This window comes from Rattus norvegicus, chromosome 2 (genome assembly GCF_036323735.1).
Source record: "Rattus norvegicus strain BN/NHsdMcwi chromosome 2, GRCr8, whole genome shotgun sequence".
In the NCBI taxonomy this organism is placed as follows: Eukaryota; Metazoa; Chordata; class Mammalia; order Rodentia; family Muridae; genus Rattus; species Rattus norvegicus.
Genome location: NC_086020.1, coordinates 9,728,549 through 9,750,811, shown reverse-complemented (window position 1 = coordinate 9,750,811; position 22,263 = coordinate 9,728,549). Strand labels below are relative to the sequence as shown.

The following is a 22,263-nucleotide window of genomic DNA, read 5'->3' as shown; positions in this document are numbered from 1 at the left end:
TCCCCAGCGTGCGGGATCCTGATTTCACCACACCCACCCCGAGCACCTCGGTGTCTTGGCTTCCCAGGAAGATTGGGGGAATAATTCTTTTTCTGGTCTGTCCCAGCCTCTGATGTTGGACACAACTGCCTCAGTGAGGTCACTGGGACCAAATCACTGGAGATATTTAATGAAAGGAAAGATTCAAAAGGAGACCAGGGGCCTTGAAAGTATCCTAGGCGGGCCACATGCTTTAGAGATTTTTAGAACAGATCTAGAAAAGCCAGACAGAAAGTGTTTCAAAGCAGAAGCACTGAAAGAACATTTAGGCCTCCTATTCAGTCAGGAAATTCAGAGAAACGTTAGATTTTCAATTTACCAGGTTATTTTACTACAGTTTCTGTCTGTGGTTTGGGTTGATTATTATACACTATTTTTCAAATCAAATGGAACCTTTAGTTGGACAAAGGCAGCAGGTAGCATGTAGGCATGGGAATACATGAAGCAATAACATGGGCTTAAGAAAAAAACTATTTGTGATAACGCATGTAATTTAACCAATTCATAATCAATTTTTAATTAAAATAAAGTAATTACAAATATTCCCTCATAGAAATTATGAGACAGTTGAAATCTCGTCTGCAAGCACTTCATGCAGATGCTGCTTGTAAGTCCCTGAATTCAGGGCCTCTGATACTTTAACATTGTTAATGATAATTCTTTAGTCTGTAATAGTAGGTCATTGCTATGGTTACTCTACAATGGTGCAACACTTTGCCTTCCCCCTTCAGCTATTCGCTGAGACCTGGTAACCACATTTGTTGCCTAGCAACAGCTTTGTGACAGTATCCCAATCTGGGATACAATAAAGATGCTATGGCTGCACTTGCTTGGCCAGAGAGCAGAAAGCTACAAGTTTGTGGATGCGACTTAGCTGTGGGAGCTGACCGTACTGGAGAAGTTATTTCTTCCCTGGTGCCCTTTACAATGATGTCTTCGCCCCCTCCTCTCTGGTATGTGAACCTGTTCTTGGAACTAAGTTCCAACATTGAAGTCATCCTCTGGAGACACATCCTCCTATAGCACTTCTACACTGAAAAATGAGGTCATTTCTCTATTTGCTTACGTATTTCTGGCAAAATTCAATTTATTCAGTGGAAGCAATTGTGAGTATAGGTTTTACTGGTAAGTCCTAAAGGGCCTGAATGAATTCTGATAATTCTTAACAATTCTTAGGGAAAAAAAGTAGGACTTCACCAGTATATGTGTAAAATTACAAGTTCTTTAAAATACACAAAACATATTAATGCCATTATTATATTTTGTTTTCCTGAGTTAGTCAAATGATGCCCATCATGAATTCCATTGAATTTGGATGTAATTATATTCTTAAAACAAGAGTGTACATTTCTAGACATCCTCAAACATGTCTATTTCAAATAAATGTCATGAATATTTCTAGAAGGCCCTGTCGTGAGCAGGTTTATGAAGAGTTTCTTTCTGTAGGGTCTACGATCAGCATTCAGCTCAGTACCAAGTATTTAACTGCACTCCCGGTAGCAGAATAGTTAATTTGTATTTGTTCTTTTTGAATGACCATCCTCAGATGCACACTACATAGCAACAGCTATTCCCAAGCAATGAGTGTTCCCCCAGTGTTAGTTGTCTCTTCCCTTCCCACTTCCTAACTTGTTCACACCTGCCATTTGCCCATACTATGAGGTACACCTGCCAGTGTGGACCAGGTGAGGATCAATCTGTAAGATTCTCAGGGAGCTCCTCTAACAATTCTTCTACTCCTTGGAAACCAATCCAGTCTACGACTTGGGAGAGACTTTGAGTCAATGGTCTCAAGCAATTTTAACTCCCCCTCTTGCCCTAGTGACAATCTTTCTGAAGGATGAACAAATGTCCTTGATGATAAAATCACTACAAATTTTATTTTGGTTTCGGCTTACGACAACTCTCTGCTCAAGCAGTCCTGGTCTGAAAAGATCATTGTACAAGGAAGAATTGAGTACATGCAGTTGTTCTGAACATCTACCCTTGCAAATAAAGATGAAATCATTAGATTGTATGCTTTTATCAGAAGAGGGACAATTAGTAAATAAAGCAGGTTGCTAGCTGAATTACCTTCATCAGGTAACTGAGTTAGGGCAGGGAACACAGAATTCCTTCTAAAGTAAGAGCTGGTGGTAAATGCATATCTTGATAAAAATCCCCCTCCTTTGAACTGGCGAGATGGCTCAGCACCTCAAAATACTTGCCACTAAGCCCAACAATCCCCACATGGTAATAGGAGGGAGGTGATCCCAGAAAATTGTCTTCTGACCTCATATGTGTACCACAGCACTGATACATTGAAGTATAATATAAAATTTCCTTGGATAATATAAAAACTGAGATGAGGAGTTACAGGCAATTAATGACTGCTGAAATAGGGTGAATCTGTCTTCCTCTGGGACATGCCCTTGATTCAGTTCCAAGACACCACACACACACACACACACACACACTTTTGCCAGATATTATGAGGTTTACTAGTAAATTTTAAGTAATGAATAGAGACTAGAGACTGAAGAACATTATAATTGTGGAGAGACATTTACCAAAAAAAAACATAATTCAAAAAAATTTCTTGATTTGATTCAGTGTTTTAATTATTACTAGTCACTTATCTTACATGGCCAAGACCAAATGGTCATGGAATAATTTCAGCATTCCATGTATAATTTACATATTAGGTTCTCGTTAGAATAGGGAATATCACTGCTCACAAAGCCACTTCTAAATATGATAGTTTTGTTTCACCATGTCCCTCTATTTAGTATTCTTTGCAGAAGAATATATATGTATATGACAAAGGGAAAAGAAAATATGATGTATGAGATACATTAATATTAACAGGGTAACATGTCTATGGTATTTTCAAAATGACGAGGTTTGATTTTAAAAATTGATCTTTAACAAGAAAAAGAAATATGCACAATTATGAAGTGATGAAGACCTTGTCAATACAGATATGTTGATAATAACATGTAAGGGAATTCTTGAAAGGGTCTCATATATAAAAATCAGGAGTGTGCAACAGGTGTTATTGAGCCCCAGTGGGATTACCTAATGAATTTATGACCTGACCAACAGTTATTTTTAGAATGTTATAAAGAATCAGAGAAAACCAGAGCACTGTGCCTCCGAAAACAAAACCACTGAGATCTGTCTGAAAATGAATGCCAGAGTTTCTAAAATACAGCTAAAATATACAAACTTATATTTGAACAGAGAAAGGTTGCCAAGGAAGCCCTGTGAGTGCACAGTACAAGTGTGTTGGGGATTGGTCTTGTGAACTGTGATGCTGATGTCTATGCCCAGACATCTGGTTATAGTTCAGACCATGGCATGGTCAAGCATCTTGGGTCTCAATGTTATGCAAAAAATTGTTTTCCATTATCTCTGAATGGTTAATAAAGCTACTTTGCTAGCAGGAAAGAATAGGGCAGGACTTCCAGTTCCAGTCAGGGGGTCCCAGAGAGACCAGAGGAAGAGGCCAGGAAGAGAAGGTATTAAGAGACCATGGAAAGAGACCAAAAAAGACTTGCCACCTGGACTCTGAGAAGATGATGTATGAAACTGAGAAGTAACTGGTCATGTGGCACGCACAGAATAGAATAAGGGTTGAATAAGTTAGGAGCTAGTTAGGGAACAAGCCCAAGCTTATGGCTTAGGCATTTATTCATCAATCATTAAGTCCCGGAGTCATTATTTCGGAACTGGGCACTGGCAGGAAGATGGCTGTGGTTATCCAAGTGTGGAACAGCCACAAAGGGAAGCAGAAGGCACAGTAAAATGTCAAAGGGACTGTGTGATAGCAATGCCAACTGCAACTAAGCCAATACATTGCTAACATCCCTAACAGTGAGATGTCAGGTTTGACCTAAGTGAAGAGATGGGCTAGAATATGGACAGCACACCACTGGATGTGGAAACCCCAGGGATCTGCAGCTTCTGGGAGCCTGTCCTTTTGTTTGTTTCCCAACATGCTGCTAAATATCTCTGGTGGGACATAAGAGGACAGTTAGAGACACTGGGTAGTTAAAGATCCATGGAGATAATGCTGGGAAATAAACTTATTCTTGAGGCACAGTAGGGCCTTTAATAGCTACAGGTCTCTCATTGAACCCAGGGCAAACCTTCCTAATTAGCCCCCCAAAAAATCAATAAAAACAGATGTATTTTCATTACTTTAATTAGCAAGTGTACAGATGGTTCTTTCCTTTCTTTTGTTCTTTTTCAATTCTGAGACAGGGTCTTCTGTGTAACCCTGGCTGTTCTGGAACTCACTATTAGACTAGGCTGGCCTTGAACTTATGGACATCCACCCACTTCTGTCTTCCAAGTGGCGGGGATTAAAGTGTGCACCACAATGTTTGGCCTGCAGTCTTTGTGTTTAATGCCCGATTCATTATGTTACTAAGGGGATATATCAATTCCCTTTAGGAATAGGCAAAAGGGGCTGGAGAGATGGCTCAGCAATTAAGAGCATCGGCTGTTCTTCCAGAGGACCCAGGTTGAGTTCTTAGACCCACATGGCAGCTCACAACCGTTTGTATATCCAGTTCCAAGGTATTCGATGTCCTCTTCTGGCCTCTATTGGCACTGCACACATGTGGTGTACAGACACAGGCAAAACTACCTATGTACATAAAAAACTACCTATGTACATAAAATAATTTTTACTTTTAAAAGGGATGGGCAAAACTTTCAATTTTCTCTTGCTACTTTCTTCTGATAAAATGATTTAAGCACCAGTTAAACATTTTATTTTATTAATGTCTACAGTGTGAGAAGATATATACATGGTAAAATGGTCATTCTAGTAGAACAAATTAACAGGTACCTCACACAATTATTTTCTTTCATGATAAGAACAGCTAAAACCATTTTCTTCACAAAATCACTAATTGAACGTGCTTTTTTTCCTTTTTATGGCCACCCTGCTCACGCCATGCAGGTGTGCTAGCTAGGTAGGTAGCTAGGAGACTTGCTCTGGCTCACATTTACTGCTGTGTCTCTCAGGAGAGATCTACATGCGGTTCCTGTCCACCTGCACTTCTTTGCTTCATCCATCTTGTCTAATTGGGTGGCTGTATATGTATGGGCCACATGTGGGGCAGGCTCTGAATGGGTGTTCCTTCAGTCTCTGTTTTAATCTTTGCCTCTCTCTTCCCTGCCAAGGGTATTCTTGTTCCCCTTTTAAAGAAGGAGTGAAGCATTCACATTTTGATCATCCGTCTTGAGTTTCATTTGTTCTAGGCATCTAGGGTAATTCAAGCATTTGGGCTAATAGCCACTTACCAATGAGTGCATACCATGTGTGTTTCTCTGTGATTGGGTTACCTCACTCAGGATGATACTTTCCAGTTCCAACCATTTACCTACGAACTTCATAAAGTCATTGTTTTTGATAGCTGAGTAATATTCCATTGTGTAGATGTACCACATTTTCTGTATCCATTCCTCTGTTGAAGGGCATCTGGGTTCTTTCCAGCTTCTGGCTATTAGAAATAAGGCTGCTATGAACATAGTGGAGCAACTGTCTTTTTTATATGTTGGGGCATCTTGTGGGTATATGCCCAAGAGAGGTATAGCTGGATCCTCAGGCAGTTCAATGTCCAATTTTCTGAGGAACCTCCAGACTGATTTCTAGAATGGTTGTACCAGTCTGCAATCCCACCAACAATGGAGGAGTGTTCCTCTTTCTCCACATCCTCGCCAGCATCTGCTGTCACCTGAGTTTTTGATCTTAGCCATTCTCACTGGTGTGAGGTGAAATCTCAGGGTTGTTTGGATTTGCATTTCCCTTATGACTAAAGATGTTGAACATTTCTTTAGGTGTTTCTCAGCCATTCGGCATTCCTCAGCTGTGAATTCTTTTTTTTTTTTAAAAGATTTATTTATTTATTATATATAAGTACACTGTAGCTGTCTTCAGATACACCAGAAGAGGGCATTGGAACTCTTTACAGATGGTTGTGAGCCACCATGTGGTTGCTGGGAATTGAACTCATAATCTCTGGAAGAGCAGTCGGGTGCTCTTAACCGCTGAGCCATCTCTCCAGCCCCGTGAATTCTTTGTTTAGCTCTGAACCCCATTTTTAATAGGGTTATTTGTCTCCCTGCGGCCTAACTTCTTGAGTTCTTTGTATATTTTGGATATAAGGCTTCTATCTGTTGTAGGATTGGTAAAGATCTTTTCCCAATCTGTTGGTTGCCGTTTTGTCCTAACCACAGTGTCCTTTGCCTTACAGAAGCTTTGCAGTTTTATGAGATCCCATTTGTCGATTCTTGATCTTAGAGCATAAGCCATTGGTGTTTTGTTCAGGAAATTTTTTCCAGTGCCCATGTGTTCCAGATGCTTCCCTAGTTTTTCTTCTATTAGTTTGAGTGTATCTGGTTTGATGTGGAGGTCCTTGATCCACTTGGACTTAAGCTTTGTACAGGGTGATAAGCATGGATCAATCTGCATTCTTCTACATGTTGACCTCCAGCTGAACCAGCACCATTTGCTGAAAATGCTATCTTTTTTCCATTGGATGGTTTTGGCTCCTTTGTCAAAAATCAAGTGCCCATAGGTGTGTGGGTTCATTTATGGGTCTTCAATTCTGTTCCATTGGTCTATCTGTCTGTCTCTGTACCAATACCATGCAGTTTTTATCAGTATTGCTCTGTAATACTGCTTGAGTTCAGGGATAGTGATTCCCCCTGAAGTCCTTTTATTGTTGAGGATAGTTTTAGCGATCCTGGGTTTTTTGTTATTCCAGATGAATTTGCAAATTGTTCTGTCTAACTCTTTGAAGAATTGGATTGGTATTTTGATGGGGATTGCATTGAATCTGTAGATCGCTTTTGGTAAAATGGCCATTTTTACTATATTAATCCTGCCAATCCATGAGCATGGGAGATCTTTCCATCTTCTGAGGTCTTCTTCAATTTCTTTCTTCAGAGTCTTGAAGTTCTTATTGTACAGATCTTTTACTTGCTTGGTTAAAGTCACACCGAGGTACTTTATATTATTTGGGTCTATTATGAAGGGTGTCATTTCCCTAATTTCTTTTTCTGCTTGTTTCTCTTTTGTGTAGAGGAAGGCTACTGATTTATTTGAGTTAATTTTATACCCAGCCACTTTGCTGAAGTTGTCTATCAGCTTTAGTAGTTCTCTGGTGGAACTTTTGGGATCACTTAAATATACTATCAGATCATCTGCAAAAAGTGATATTTTGCCTTCTTCTTTTCCGATCTGTATCCCCTTGACCTCCTTTTGCTGTCTGATTGCTCTGGCTAGAACTTCAAGAACTATATTGAATAAGTAGGGAGAGAGTGGGCAACCTTGTCTAGTCCCTGATTTTAGTGGGATTGCTTCAAGTTTCTCTCCATTTTGCTTCACATTATCTTTGACAGTTGAGTCGATGATTTCTATGGAATCTTCTGCTCCTGAGATTCTCTCTTCTATCGCTTGTATTCTGTTGGTGAAACTTGTATCTACGGCTCCTTGTCTCTTCTTTTGGTTTTCTATATCCAGGGTTGTTTCCATGTGTTCTTTCTTGATTGCTTCTATTTCCATTTTTAACTCCTTCAACTGTTTGATTGTGTTTTCCTGGAATTCTTTCACGGATTTTTGTGATTCCTCTCTGTAGGCTTCTACTTGTTTATTTATGTTTTCCTGTGTTTCTCTACGGGAGTTCTTCATGTCTTTCTTGAAGTCCTCCAGCATCATGATCAAATATGATTTTGAAACTAGATCTTGCTTTTCTGGTGTGTTTGGATATTCAGTGTTTGCTTTGGTGGGAGAATTGGGCTCCGATGATGCCATGTAGTCTTGGTTTCTGTTGCTTGGATTCCTGTGTTTGCCTCTGGCCATCAGATTATCTCTAGTGTTACTAGTGGCTAGACTGTCCTATAAGCCTGTGTGTCAGGGGTGCTGTATACCTGTTTTCCTGTTTTCTTTCAGCCAGTTATGGGGACAGAGTGTTCTCCTTTCGGGCGTGTAGTTTTTCCTATCTACAGGTCTTCAGCTGTTCCTGTGGGCCTGTGTCTTGAGTTCACCAGGCAGGTCGCTTGCAGCAGAAAAGTTGGTCTTACCTGTGGTCCCGAGGCTCAAGTTTGCTCGTGGGGTGTTGCTTATGAGCTCTCCTCGGAGGCAGCCACCAGGAAGATCTGCGCTGCCCTTTCCGGGAGCTTCCGTGCACCAGGGTTCCAGATGGTGTTTGGTGTTTCCTCTGGAATCAGTAATGTGTGCAGAGTGCAGTCTCTTCTGGTTTCCCAGGCGTGTCTGCCTCTCTGAAGGTTTAGCTCTCCCTCCCACGGGATTTGGGTGCAGAGAACTGTTTATCAGGTCGGTCCCTTCAGGTTCCGGCGGTGTCTCAGACGTAGCAGACCTGCTGCTCCTGGGCCCCACAAAAATTCTTTTACACTTATAAAATTGTAGATTAGCTTCAGTTATTATTTATCCAGATTCATTTATTTTCAAAAACATGTCACAGGTGTTCTTCACTCCTTAACTGTGTCCGCATCTCTATAGGTGTGCACACATAGGACAGAATTAGCTGAGAGTGAACTGGAATGCTATCCCCTTTAGAATGGATTTCCTAACCACAAGGCATTCTCTTCCGAGTGCACAGTGCAGCTATTGAGTGCAGATACAGGGCATCTCAGTCTGAAACCCATAGGAAGAATAACAATATCAATTCACCAGACTCCTCAGAACTCCCAGGGATTAAACCACCAGCCAGAGTATAACATGGGCCTGTCCAGGGATCTCACTACAGATGTAGCAGAGGACTGACTGCCTTGTCTGGCATCAATGGGAGGGGAGGCACTTGCTCCTGTGGAGGTTTGATGATCCAGAGAAGGGGGATGCTAGAGGGGTGAGACAGGAGTGGTGGGTGGTTGGGTGGGGAAGCACCCTCTCAGAGGCAAAGGGAAGGGGGGATAGGGTGGGGAGTTTTCCGAGGGGAGACTGGGAAGAGGGACTTTTGCACTGTAAATAAATAAAATAATTAAAATAAATAGAACCCTGTAGGCCACTTTGGCTAGCTGTCCTTAAACCACTTTCCAGAACAGAATTAGGTTCAAGGTTACATACTGAGAATCACTAAGCTTTAGGGGCTGGGGAGACAGCCCAGAGGTTAGGAGCAGTTGTTGACTTGAGTTCAGTTCCTAGCACCTAACAAGAAGACTCCAGATCCAGGGGATCCAATACCCTCTTTTAGACACCAGGCATGCAAGTGGTGTGCATATATACATGTAGGCAAAATACTCATTCATGTAAAATAAACATATCTACAGAATTTAAAATTAACAAGATTTAATAACTAGTCTTACCTATTTTGTCATATTACACATCACTAGCAGAAGTTAATGTAATTCACTGTCATATCAACACATCCTATTTTTATCTATTTCTATTAAGACTTTGTTTTACTTATGTATTTGCTTGAGGTAGGGCCTTATTCTTTAGCTCAGGTTAGCCTCAAACTTGGGATTTTCCTGTTACAGTCTATGAAGCTTTTGCTTTGCTTTGTTTTTGAGAGAGTCTTATGTACTCAGGTTAGCCTGCATCTCACCATGGAGCTGAGCATGGTTTTGAACTTCTAATTTTCCTGTCTCACCAATAAGTGCTGGGTTTCTAGAAATGTGCTGCCAGATCTGGCTTCATGTTACCACATTGATGGCAAAATCCAAGATTTGTACATGCTACTTAAGCGTCAACCAAGTGAGGTGTTCTCTGTGACCCAGGATAATTCCTGTTTATGGGACTACTTTTATTAGAGCATATTAATTGTACAAAATAACAGTGACACCCCTCCCCCACATACCCACACACCTACACACACACACACATCCAGACTCTGCCCCCCACCCCCACATTCATCTACACACACACACACAGACATTTATGCATGCTCATTTAATCATTTTTATCCCATCTTTACCTGTCTTGGACCCATTTTTCCAGTCCCATTTTCTCTTCCCATTATTTTGTATTTTTTAAATGATATTTTTACGTCAATGTGAAATTTCAGAATGAGAATACAAATAAATTAATTCATCAGTAAGTTTTCTGATATTTTTAGCAAACAGTAAAAAATAAGACTATGATTAAAATATGCCTAGCTAAATTTATATATATATATATGTATATATATGTATGTATCAGTGAATAACTAACTATACTAAATACCGATTTGTTGACTGTGTCTTACATATAAAGAAACTGACAAGTAGTATAGAAGGAAACCATTTGCTATCTCAGTGTGAGCTTTCCTGCTCTTTGATGGTGGTCCTTGGAGGGTTAACTGTATTAAAAACTAGGCAAATTTTGTACTTGCTAGGAGTTTTAGTAAGATGTTTGATACAGGAGATTGAAATCAGTGGGTAAAGTTTCCAAAATATTTGAGACTTATATTTAACTATGGTAATTTCCCCATACTCATTAGAAAATGAACAGTTAACTCTGTATACTTATGCTGAGGGCTGAGAAATAGTGCACACAGCTGAACTGAGCGGCTTAATGATTAAGATCTATTTCTGGCTCCTCTATCAATATGCTTGCATCTCTGGATATGCTTTTAAACTGTGAGTTGTCTAAAGTTTAATTCTCTCTTCTTAAAGTCAGAGTGAGTATTGTTTTCTACATGAGCATCTCACAGAGTAAGCTACTGAACTCACAGTATGAAACGTAGTGAAATGTAATCCCTATAGAGAGCAATCAAAACTACAGCAGTCATTCAGAAACACAATGAAAGTACTAAACTGCTATATATTCGTAAGCAAGAAAGCATAAAACTCAAGCCAGTAAAACAAACACAAAGCTACCAAAAATCCTACTGGCCATGAAAACTTGGCACGTGTCCTTTCAGGCATTTCTCGTAAACATATCCTCAATTTTTATTGAGAAAACACATGACTTTAATAATTGGAAAAATTAACTGTTTCAATACAAATTCATTTAATAAAAGATTCCATACTGAGAGTTCTTTATTTGATAGTCATTTAGCTTTCCCATTTATAGAAAGATAAATTATGAATCAAATATAAAATACAGCTATTTGCTGGCCCTAGAGAGCAGGCTCTACACTGGGCCAGCCTTTCCTAGAGAATTTGCCTATTTTCGAATGCATTATACCTATTACCCTAGCAGTGGGCTCTGCTTCACTGCCTCGAGGTCTCTATAGATGGAATTTGGATTTGGGTGTGAGGAGAGCTGAAAACCAAGAGGGAAAGTTCTTTATAGAAAGAAGCCTGGAGTGATGGCTCAGTGGTTAAGAGCAAAAAACAAACAAAGAAACAGAAACAAAACAACAACAATAAAAAGACTCATGACACCTCCCTATGGAAGAAACTGACTGCTCTTCCAGAGGTCCTGAGTTCAATTCCCAGCAACCACATGGTGGTTCTATGGTGATAGAATTTAGAATAAAGACTGCAGAGTATAATGGGGATTGTGACAGGGAAGGACTCACCAGAAGGAAATGAAAAAAATCTGGGTGACTGGCAGGTAACAGCTCACCATTTTCTAAGTTTAGCTCTCTGCTAGGGGTCTGTGAGATTAGGAAAAGCACAGGATGATCTGTGCTATGAACCACACCAAGAATGATCCCTTCCAAGATACATAATCGAGAGATCATCATATATTATAAAATATACTAACCAATTCTCAACAGAGAAACAAAAGACAAAATGAAAAACAAACACACAAAACAAACAAAACCCTCACAGAAGAACTACAGAAGGCAGGACAGAATCTGGAGGAGAACTAACTGTATAGAGTCACAGAGGAAATAAGAAGTCACATGGGTCAGATGGAAAAATTACCCAGCAGTCTCAGTAACAAACAGGTCAGATGAAGCTTGAAAACATTGGAGCTGGAAGAAAGGTTTTTATAAACTGTTAATGTTAGACAGAAAGAACAAAAGTAAAAGCCATAAGGAGAAAATGCAAGAGCTTTGGGATACCCTGAAAAGTCAAATATTCAGATTATTGCAATATCTGAGGGAGAAGAGCTGCAGGTTGAGGGCATAGAAAACCTCTTCAGCAAAATAATAGCAGAAATCCTTCCAGTCTGGGGAAAGAGAGACATCGAGTCACAAGAAGCATTTAGAACCTCATATACACATGTCCATACAAGCACATGACTTATTATAGTTAAGCTGTAAAAAGTACATGACAAAGAATGACTATTACAACCTGCAAGAGAGAAATGTCAAGTACATTAGATAAACAGCAGATTTCTCAGAAGGGATTTCAAATAGCAGAGGGCAGAGAATAATGTCCATAACTGCCAACCAAGATCATTGTACCCAGCAAAGCTGCCCTTCACAGCTGAAGATGGACCTTGTATGATCACAATAAATCAAGGGAATGGATGACCGCTAGGCCAGGGTTACTAGAGAACATAGATATGCCAACCAATAAGAAAAAAACATGCAGAGCTCAGGCCTGAAACTAGCCTGGAGGGGGACGTTCTGGACCCTGGAGGCCCTGGGGTGTAAGGGTGCACTGTTAGAGGAGCAGGCACTTTCCAAGGCAGCAGAGGGCGGACCTTCTTCACCTGAGTTTTTGGAGCTTTGCATTTGGCTAGGCTCCCAGATGAAGTCCTTATGCAACCCAGAAGAAAGCATCGCCTCAGTGGGGAGAGATGACCTAGAGTGCTTCCAGTTTGAGATAAGTGGTTTTTAAAAGGGATGGCCTGTCCATACTCGGTGCTCGTATAAGGAGACATTGAAGAGCCTTACGAAGGATGACTGTTTGAAACTTCTGTTGTTTTTAAGTACAGAACTTCAAGCTTTACAAATATTACAGAAGAAGAAATATAAAAATTCTCAGATTAAAAAAAGTGAAATTTGGCAAGGAAGTTCAAGCTGTATATGATGCCCTCGGGGTTCCCAGGTCAGACACTTCAGATGTTCCACTTCTGCTGAGCCAAGTGGAATCGAAGGTGAAGAATATTCTCTCTAAAGTCCAGAAAAGCCACGTGGGAAAAGCAATGCTAAAGGTTGATTTAAGTTCTGACCAGGCAGAAAAGCTGGAAAGAATTAATGGTTCTTTTTCCTGTGCATGAGTGCCGCTGGCAGATGTTACTGAAACCATTGAATGTGACAGTGTAGTCCTTTGGATGGTCCGATAGAGCAAAGGCAAAAACATACAACATAGCAAGAATTTACCAGTCCAAGCATTATGCTTTGTCCCCTGAGACAACAGTCACATTGACACATCTGCTTGCTGCCCGTGACGATCTGTCTGAGATTATCAGGACAAGCGGTGGTATCAGCCAGGAGAAGACGGCATAAGCCATTAATAAGGTGCTATGGGAAGGGTTCCAGACAAGGGAGGTCGGCCAAACAAAATTGAACCACCTCCCCGTGAAATGCCCTCCTGGCAGAAGAGACAAGAAGGCAGAGGGAAGAGTTGCAGGGGTGGTGGTAGAGGAGGGGGTGGGCGAGGAAGAGGTTAAGAGGTTGATGGGTTGGCGGAGGAGGGTGGGGCGGAAGTGGTGGGGGAGGGGGTAGCAGAGGAGGTTTCTAAGGCAGGGGAGATTATGGTGGGAGGGGAGATTATGCTGGAAGAGGGGACTATGGCGGGACAGGTAATGGACATCCGTATGGAAGAGGAGGTGGTGGCGGTGAGTGTAGAAGAAATTAAAGCAGCAGATGTCAGAGGGCACTGCTTTTACTAATACAGTAGATACATCATCCTGAGGGAGATCATGTTAGTGCCCGCCCCCCCCCCCCAGGAGGCATTCCTGAATACAAAAGGCCATTTTATACTACCCGGTGATGATCCTGCAACGTGATTTTTTTCCCATATTCTGTGTCTAAAGTATGCTGTGTCTTTTTAAAAAGAAAAAAAACATATTTTTTAAAATGTAAATGTTTATTATTGGCAACTTGGAAAATAGAATGTATTTTATTGCCATGTTTGAATTTAGACTTGTAAACTGGTATTTTGTTCAGGATTGAAACACATGACACCTGCCAGTAACAGAAAGGAATCTAATCTAGACTCTCAAGTCGTTTGTATTCCGGTGGATCTGTCCTGATATATGGTCAATTTTGGAGAAAGTACCATGAGGAGCTGAGAAGAATGTATATCCTTTTGCTTTAGGATAGAAGGTTCTATAAATATCTGTTAAGTCCATTTGGTTCATGACTTCTCTTAGTCTGTCTACCTCTCTGTTTAATTTCTGTTTCCATGATCTGTCCATTGATGAGAGTGGGGTGTTGAAATCTCCTACTATTATTGTGTGAGGTGCAATGTGTGTTTTGAGCTTTAGTAAGGTTTCTTTTATGTATGTAGGTGCCCTTGTATTTGGGGCATAGATATTTAGGATTGAGAGTTCATCTTGGTGGATTTTTCCTTTGATGAATATGAAGTGTCCTTCCTTATCTTTTTTGATGACTTTTAGTTGAAAATTGATTTTATTTGATATTAGAATGGGCTACTCCAGCTTGCCCCCATCCCATCTTCCCTCCCCCTTTTCCTATGAGGGTGTTGCCCCTCACCAACCCCCCCTTCTGCCTCCCTGTCCTGACATTCCCCTACATTGGGGGATCCAGCATTGGCAGGACCGAGGGCTTCTCCTCCCATTGGTGCCCAACAAGGCCATCATTCGCTATATATGCAGCTAGAGCCATGGGTCTGTCCATGTGTACTCTTTGGGTTGTAGTTTAGTCCCTGGGAGATCTGGTTGGTTGGTATTATTGTTCTTATGGGGTTGCAAACCCCTTCTGCTCCTTCAATCCTTTCTCTAACTCCTCCAATGAGGACCTTGTTCTCAGTTCAATGGTTGGTTTCGAGCACTCACCTCTGTATTTGTCATGCTCTGGCAGAGCCTTTCAGGAGACAGCTATATCAGGCTCCTGTCATCACCCCCTTCTTGACATCAGCAATATTGTCTGGGTTTGGTGGCTGTATATGTATGGGCTGGATCCCCAGGTAGGGCAGGCTGTGAATGGCCATTCCTTCAGTCTCTGCTCCAAACTTTGTCTCCATATCTGCTCCTATGAATATTTTTGGTCCCCCTTCTAAGAAGGACTGAAGCATCCATACTTTGGTTGTCCCTCTTCTTGAGGTTCGTATGGTCTGTGAATTGTATCTTGTATATTTGAGCTTTTGGGCTAATATCTACTTATCAGTGAATACATACCATGTGTGTTCTTTTGTAACTGGGTTACCTCACTCAGGATGATATTTTCTAGTTCCATCAATATGCCTAAGAATTTCATGAAGTCATTGCTTTCAATAGCTGAGCAGTACTCCATTGTGTAAATTTACCACATTTTCTTTATCCATTCTTCAGCAACAGAATTTTAAGCTCTGCCTCTCCCATCTATCTCCTTCCCTGTCTTACTATGGATCCTTTGACTTTATAACCTTAAAGCTTTCTCTATTTCATATGCTGTGGATATTTGTGATGTTCTTTAGCACAGTATCTGATTCACTCCCCACGGCTAAAGAAATACCATAGCCTATAAGTGGTACTGGCAAATAGGTGAGAAATTTCACCTTAGAAAGAGGGTCAGTAATTCATAAGGGAAGGGGCAAGACATTTTGGTGGCTTAGTGTCTTTCTTCTCCTAGATGAAATATCTTAGTCAGTGATACTGTTCTACAGCAGGAGTAGAAGCACACAGCCTTAACATAGACAGAGTGTGGAGAGCCCACATAACATGTCCTTAGCCAAAAGGAGAACCACCTCTCCATTCCCTAAGCTTTCTAGTCCTAGTTACTTATGGTCTCCTTATTTTTCCAAGTGTTTGTCAACACTCTTTCTAATATCTGATGTCATTTATTGTTGGGAAATTTATGTAATAGGTTTCATTTTGCCTCATGCTTACTGTTCATTTCTTCCTTCTAGAATGTCTACTTCTTTAAGGTAGAGGCTTTGCTAGGGCTTCTGCTGTGTCTTCCCGTATTTGTCCACAGTAGGCATGTAACAAGCATTTGTTGACTGGCTGGTAAAATATGAAGTAGTGGGAGCTCGATGAACATTGGACCTCATTGAAAACTAGGAACAGACATGTTTTGAGATAAGTACTTCAAATGTTTTATTTTTCTTAGGTATTTATATGCTTTAAAAATGTATGTGTCAGGTTCCAGATACTAAAATGACAAAGTAAGGCATGTTCTGGTTCTAACCCACTGAGGGGCCTCTTGTCTTGAACAACCTCGTCATTTCAGTAGGATGATCATACAAATATGACTGTGAAAAGCCTTTGGTTACAAAGACAACATAACTTAGAGAATACATTTAGTTAAAACTGGATTTAATGCTACTTTCTGTTTTAATATGGTCCTCAGTAAAAAAAGAACTATTTCTATCACAGAGGAATAACTTTATAAACTCATGTACTATTTGGATTTATCTATTTTTATTTAAAAGTAGTGAAAAGAAGAAATAGGGCACTGCTTTATTATTTTGATTCTTAATATCTCATCACATTTACTACATTTACAAATGAAACAGAACAGCTCACATCTTTCTTTCCGTTCCTCTAAACAAATGACAGATGGTACATCAGACACAACAAAAGTGGGCAGAGTTTTGAGACTTAGGCAAGATGCAGCTTCACCCCTGCATGGTCTCTCAAATGGTAAGAACCTACTTCTGCAGCCCCTCGGCATTAATGACACCTCACCAAGATATATGCTTATCCAGGGCCATCGATGGCTTTTTACTTTTCCATGCTGTCCTTGCTGCTCATCAGGGGTTAGGTGCCTCACATACACTGTGTTTCAGTGCCTGTGAACTGCAGCTATGGAAGATGAACCTCTGCAAAGAGTGTGACTTCCCTATGTCTGAGAGAGCCTGGAGAACTGTGTACAGGGATAAGTTAACACTCTACTATCAACAGATCTCAGGTAAGAGGAATAGAGTATCAGTGCCACTGAGTGTGCAGTATTTCTCAGAGCACAACCAAGGGTCTTCTGCACCCTTCTTGATGTTTTACAGACATCAAGACTCTGAGAGGCAGTCCAAGAACTGAGAAAACAGAGTTCACTTGGAAAGAACAACCTAACAGCCTATTGGGCAGACATTAGCAAGGGAGAGGAGAAGAAAGTTCCATCAGAGCACTTGACTTTATGCAAGATAAATCACAAGTTTTACTTGACATGCAAGCCGTACAGTTTGCCACCAAAGAGAAAATATTGAGACATTAAAAGAAATCTGCACCTGTAGTTTAAATACAATGTTGTTTGGAACACTAGAAGCCATGTGACAACGTTCAAATAACATTTTTTCTGGTCCGAATTCCTCCTAAAAACACCAGTAGCTAAATTTGCTTTTATGTGAACTGTTTTATGGTAATATTTCCTATTTTCATATATTTTAGTAAGTGGCTATTGTTTACACTGGACAGGACTTTTGTAAAGTTTTCTCTCTGTGAAGAGTAAATGGCTTTTCTCAGGATTTTTAAATTGGGCTTCTCATACCTAAATATAGAAAAGCCATATACAGCAAACCAGTAGCTAACACCAAACTAAATGGAGAGAAACTTGAAGTAATCTCACTAAAATCAGGGATTAGACAAGGCTGCCCACTCACTCCCTACTTATTCAATATAGTTCTCGAAGTCCTAGCCAGAGCAACCAGACAACAAAAGGAGATCAAAGGGATACAGATTGGAAAGGAAGAAGTCAAAATATCACTATTTGCAGATGATATGATAGTATATTTAAGTGATCCCAAAAGTTCCACCAGAGAACTACTAAACCTGATGAACACCTTCAGCAAAGTGGCTGGGTATAAAATTAACTCAAATAAATCAGTAGCCTTCCTTTACACAAAAGAGAAACAGGCTGAGAAAGAAATTAGGGAAATGACAACCTTCATAACAGTCCCAAATAATATAAAATACCTTGGTGTGACTTTAACCAAGCAAGTGAAAGATCTGTATGATAAGAACTTCAAGTCTCTGAAGAAAGAAATTGAAGAAGATCTTATAAGATGGAAAGATCTCCCATGCGCATGGATTGGCAGGATTAATGTAGTAAAAATGGCCATTTTACCAAAAGTGACCTACAGATTTAATGCAATCCCCATCAAAATTCCAATCCAATTCTTCATTTTAGACAGAACAATTTGCAAATTCATCTGGAATAACAAAAAACCCAGGATAACTAAAACTATCCTCAACAATAAAAGGACTTCCGGGGGAATCACTATCCCTGAACTCAAGCAGTATTACAGAGCAATAGTGATAAAAACTGCATGGTATTGGTACAGAGACAGACAGATAGACCAATGGAATAGAATTGAAGACCCAGAAATGAACCCACACACCTATGGTCACTTGATTTTTGAGAAAGGAGCCAAAACCATCCAATGGAAAAAAGATACCCTTTTCAGCAAATGGTGCTGGTTCAACTGGAGGTCAGAATGTAGAAGAATGCAGATCGATCCATTCTTATCACCCTGTACAAAGCTTAAGTCCAAGTGGATCAAGGACCTCCACATCAAAACAGATACACTCAAACTAATAGAAGAACAAGTGGGGGAGAATCTCGAACACATGGGCACTGGAAAAAATTTCCTGAAGAAAACACCAATGGCTTATGCTCTAAGATCAAGAATTGACAAATGGGATATCATAAAACTACAAAGCTTCTGTAAGACAAAGGACACTGTGGTTAGGAAAAACGGCAACCAACAGATTGGGAAAAGATCTTTACCAATCCTACAACAGATAGAGGCCTTATATCCAAAATATACAAAGAACTCACCAAGTTAGATGGCAGGGAGACAAATAACCCTATTAAAATATGGGGTTCAGAGCTAAACAAAGAATTCACAGCTGAGGAATGCCGAATGGCTGAGAAGCAACTAAAGAAATGTTCAACATCTTTAGTCATAAGGGAAATGCAAATCAAAACAACTCTGAGATTCCACCTCACACCAGTCAGAATGGCTAAGATCAAAAACTTAGGGGACAGCAGATGCTGGCGAGGATGTGGAGAAAGAGGAACACTCCTCCATTGTTGGTGGGATTGCAGACTGGTACAACCATTCTGGAAATCAGTCTGGAGGTTCCTCAGAAAATTGGACATTGCACTACCTGAGGACCCAGCTATACTTCTCTTGGGCATATACCCAAAAGATGCCCCAACATATAAAAAAGACACGTGTTCCACTATGTTCATAGCAGCCTTATTTCTAATAGCCAGAAGCTGGAAAGAACCCAGATGCCCTTCAACAGAGGAATGGATACAGAAAATGTGGTACATCTACACAATGGAATACTACTCAGCTATCAAAAACAATGACTTTATGAAATTCGTAGGCAAATGGTTGGAACTGGAAAATACCATTCTGACTGAGGTAACCCAATCACAGCAAAACACACATGGTATGCACTCATTGATAAGTGGCTATTAGCCCAAATGCTCGAATTACCCTAGATGCACAGAACACATGAAACTCAAGAAGGATGACCAAAATGCGAATGCTTCACTCCTTCTTTAAAAGGGGAACAAGAATACCCTTGGGAGGGAATAGGGAGGCAAAGTTTAGAACAGAGGCTGAAGGAACACCCATTCAGAGCCTGCCCCACTTGTGGCCCATACATATACAGCCACCAAACTAGATAAGATGGATGAAGCAAACAAGTGCAGGCTGACAGGAACTGGATGTAGATCTCTCCTGAGAGACACAGCCAGAATATGGCAATACATAGGCAAATGCCAGCAGCAAAGTACTGAACTGAGAACGGGACCCCTGTTGAAGGAATCAGAGAAAGGACTGGAAGAGCCTGAAGGGGCTTGAGACCCCAATATGACCAACAATGCCAACCAACCAGAGCTTCCAGGGACTAAGCCACTCCCCAAAGACTATACATGGACTCACCCTGGGCTCCAACCTCATAGGTAGCAATGAATAACCTAGTAAGGGCACCAGTGGAAGGGGAAGCCTTTGGTCCTTCCAAGACTGAACCCCCAGTGAATGGGCTTGTTGGGGGAGGGTGGTAATAGGGGGAGGATGGGGAGGGGAACAGCCATATAGAAGGTGAGGGAGAGGAGTTAGGGGGATGTTGGCCTGGAAACCGGGAAGGGGAATAAGAATCGAAAGGCAAATAAGAAATACCCAGTTTAATAAAGATGGAGAAAAAAAAAAGAAAAATTTGGGCTTCTATTATTTCTAACACAACAGCAACCGTACTGTCAGTTTTTCTAGGATCCTTGTTACTAAAAGCTCAAGAGATGCTTGCTTAGGTTCTCATTGGAGGTCTTATTCTTTTGCATTCATTTCCCACCAAAAATACTGTAACAAAGACATTGAAGAGTTGAGATTAAGGTACATGCATTACGTATTTTTTAGGTTCTTCCATTAAATAGTGACTTATGATAAACACCAGTGTAGTCTCTCCCTGTGTTTTAGTCAGGGTTCCCTGCACAAGACATCATGACCAAGAAGCAAGTTGGGGAGAAAAGGGTTTATTCAGCTCAGACTTCTGTATGTCTGTTCATATCCAAAGGAAGTGAAAACTGGAACTCAAGCAGGTCAGGAAGCAGAAGCTGATGCAGAGGCCATGGAGGGATGTTACTTACTGGCTTCCCCTGACTTGCTCAGCTTGCTCTCTTATAGAACCCAGCAATACCAGCCCAAGGATGGCACCACCCACAATGGGCTGGGTCCTCCCACCTTTGATCACTAATTGATAAAATGCCTTACAGCTGGATCTCATGGAGGCATTTCCTTAACTGTGGCTTTTTCTGTGATAACTCCAGCTTGTGTCAAGTTGACACACAAAACCAGCCAGTATACCCTGAATCCTAAAATTTAGTCATAATCCAATGTTATACTGTGTGCTGTTACTGATCATTGATATAAAACACTAACAACGTAAGGAAGGCTGACTATTTTATAGTGCTTTGGTGAAAGACATCTCCCAATGTGTTAGATTCTATTTCTTGGATAATAAATAATTCATGTAATTTTGCTTTCCTTTTTTCTTTTAGAAACATGTACTCTAGAGAGCTGAAGGTATGAGGTTAACAAAAAAGATGAGATTACTGACTTCAAGGCGTTTGTAGTCTTATGGAGAAGCGAGGCATCAGGCAAGAATTTAATAAATAACTATTTCTGAGAAAACAGCATGGGATACTTTCTTGTCATTTAGTATACACAATAGAGCTTTCCAGATAAGTGTGCATGCTTTTGCTTTTGGAATGAGGTCAAGCTGGACAGCCATCATTTCCTTTCTTTCTTTCTTTCTTTTTTTTTTTTTTTTTTTGGTCTTGACTATAAGGAAACTCAGAGTTAAATTTTATGATGTAATGTGATTGTTTTCTTATATGCTGATGGCTAAATACTTTTTCCTTGAACTAGTTTCTAATTTAATAGAAAGAAAAGACCATAGAGAGAGGACTCTAGGTGTAGTCACTCTACCACACTGTCTTTTTTTTTTTTTTTAAGATTTATTTCATGTATGCGAGTATACTACTGCTGTCTTCAGACACAGCAGAAGAGGGCATTGGATCCTATTACAGATGGTTGTGAGCCACTATGTGGTTGCTGGGAATTGAACTTAGGACTTCAGGAAGAACAGTCAGTGCTCTTAACTACTGAGCCATCTCTTCACCCCCACAATGGCTTCTGAAAGTTGCATTGTAACACTTGAATTGTTCTACATACTCATTTTTATAGAAATCAACAAAATTGTTTATACAAGTTTCTACTTTGAGTTATCTTTAAAGCCTGTCATAGTCTCAAAAATGACAGTTTCTATTGCCTTCAGGCCCACAACAGAAACAAGAACTGATTAACATTTCATAGAAATACCACAGAACATGCTATGTTAAAAACATAAAAAAGTTATCATCTTTCAAATTCTGCAGTACTTTAATGGTACTTCTAATAGTGCTTAACACTTGGAAGAATTCCACTGTTTGGCTCTTACAAAGTGGTTTTTCTGACAGAAAATGTGTAGGAACCAGTATCTATCCTGAAACTTGAATCTGAGCCATTTAGACATGATGATGTTGCCCAAATGTGAAGTGGTTTCCATTGGCAATACCATAATATCTTCTCACTGAAGCATGAAGCTGAGTTTGTGGGACGCTAGTACCAAAGAAGCACACATTATCTAAGTCTTGTTCAGATGGAAAAAATTGAAAAAGACTTGCTGGCATTCATTCATTAGAAAAGGAAAAAAACTAAGATGCCAAATAAAGTTAACAGCTCCCAGGAGAAGCTGGAACTTGTATTGTGAAGTCTTCATCATCACTA

The 22,263-nt window shown here is 40.3% G+C and overlaps 1 protein-coding gene and 1 pseudogene across 18 annotated transcripts in view; one reads left to right on the top strand and one right to left on the bottom strand.

The window, feature by feature from the left end:
* Arb2a (ARB2 cotranscriptional regulator A) overlaps positions 1-22,263 on the bottom strand; it is a 464,298-nt gene that overhangs the window by 3,180 nt on the left and 438,855 nt on the right. The window lies entirely within an intron of this gene.
* Fam98b-ps2 (family with sequence similarity 98, member B, pseudogene 2) lies at positions 1,697-21,126 on the top strand (annotated as a pseudogene).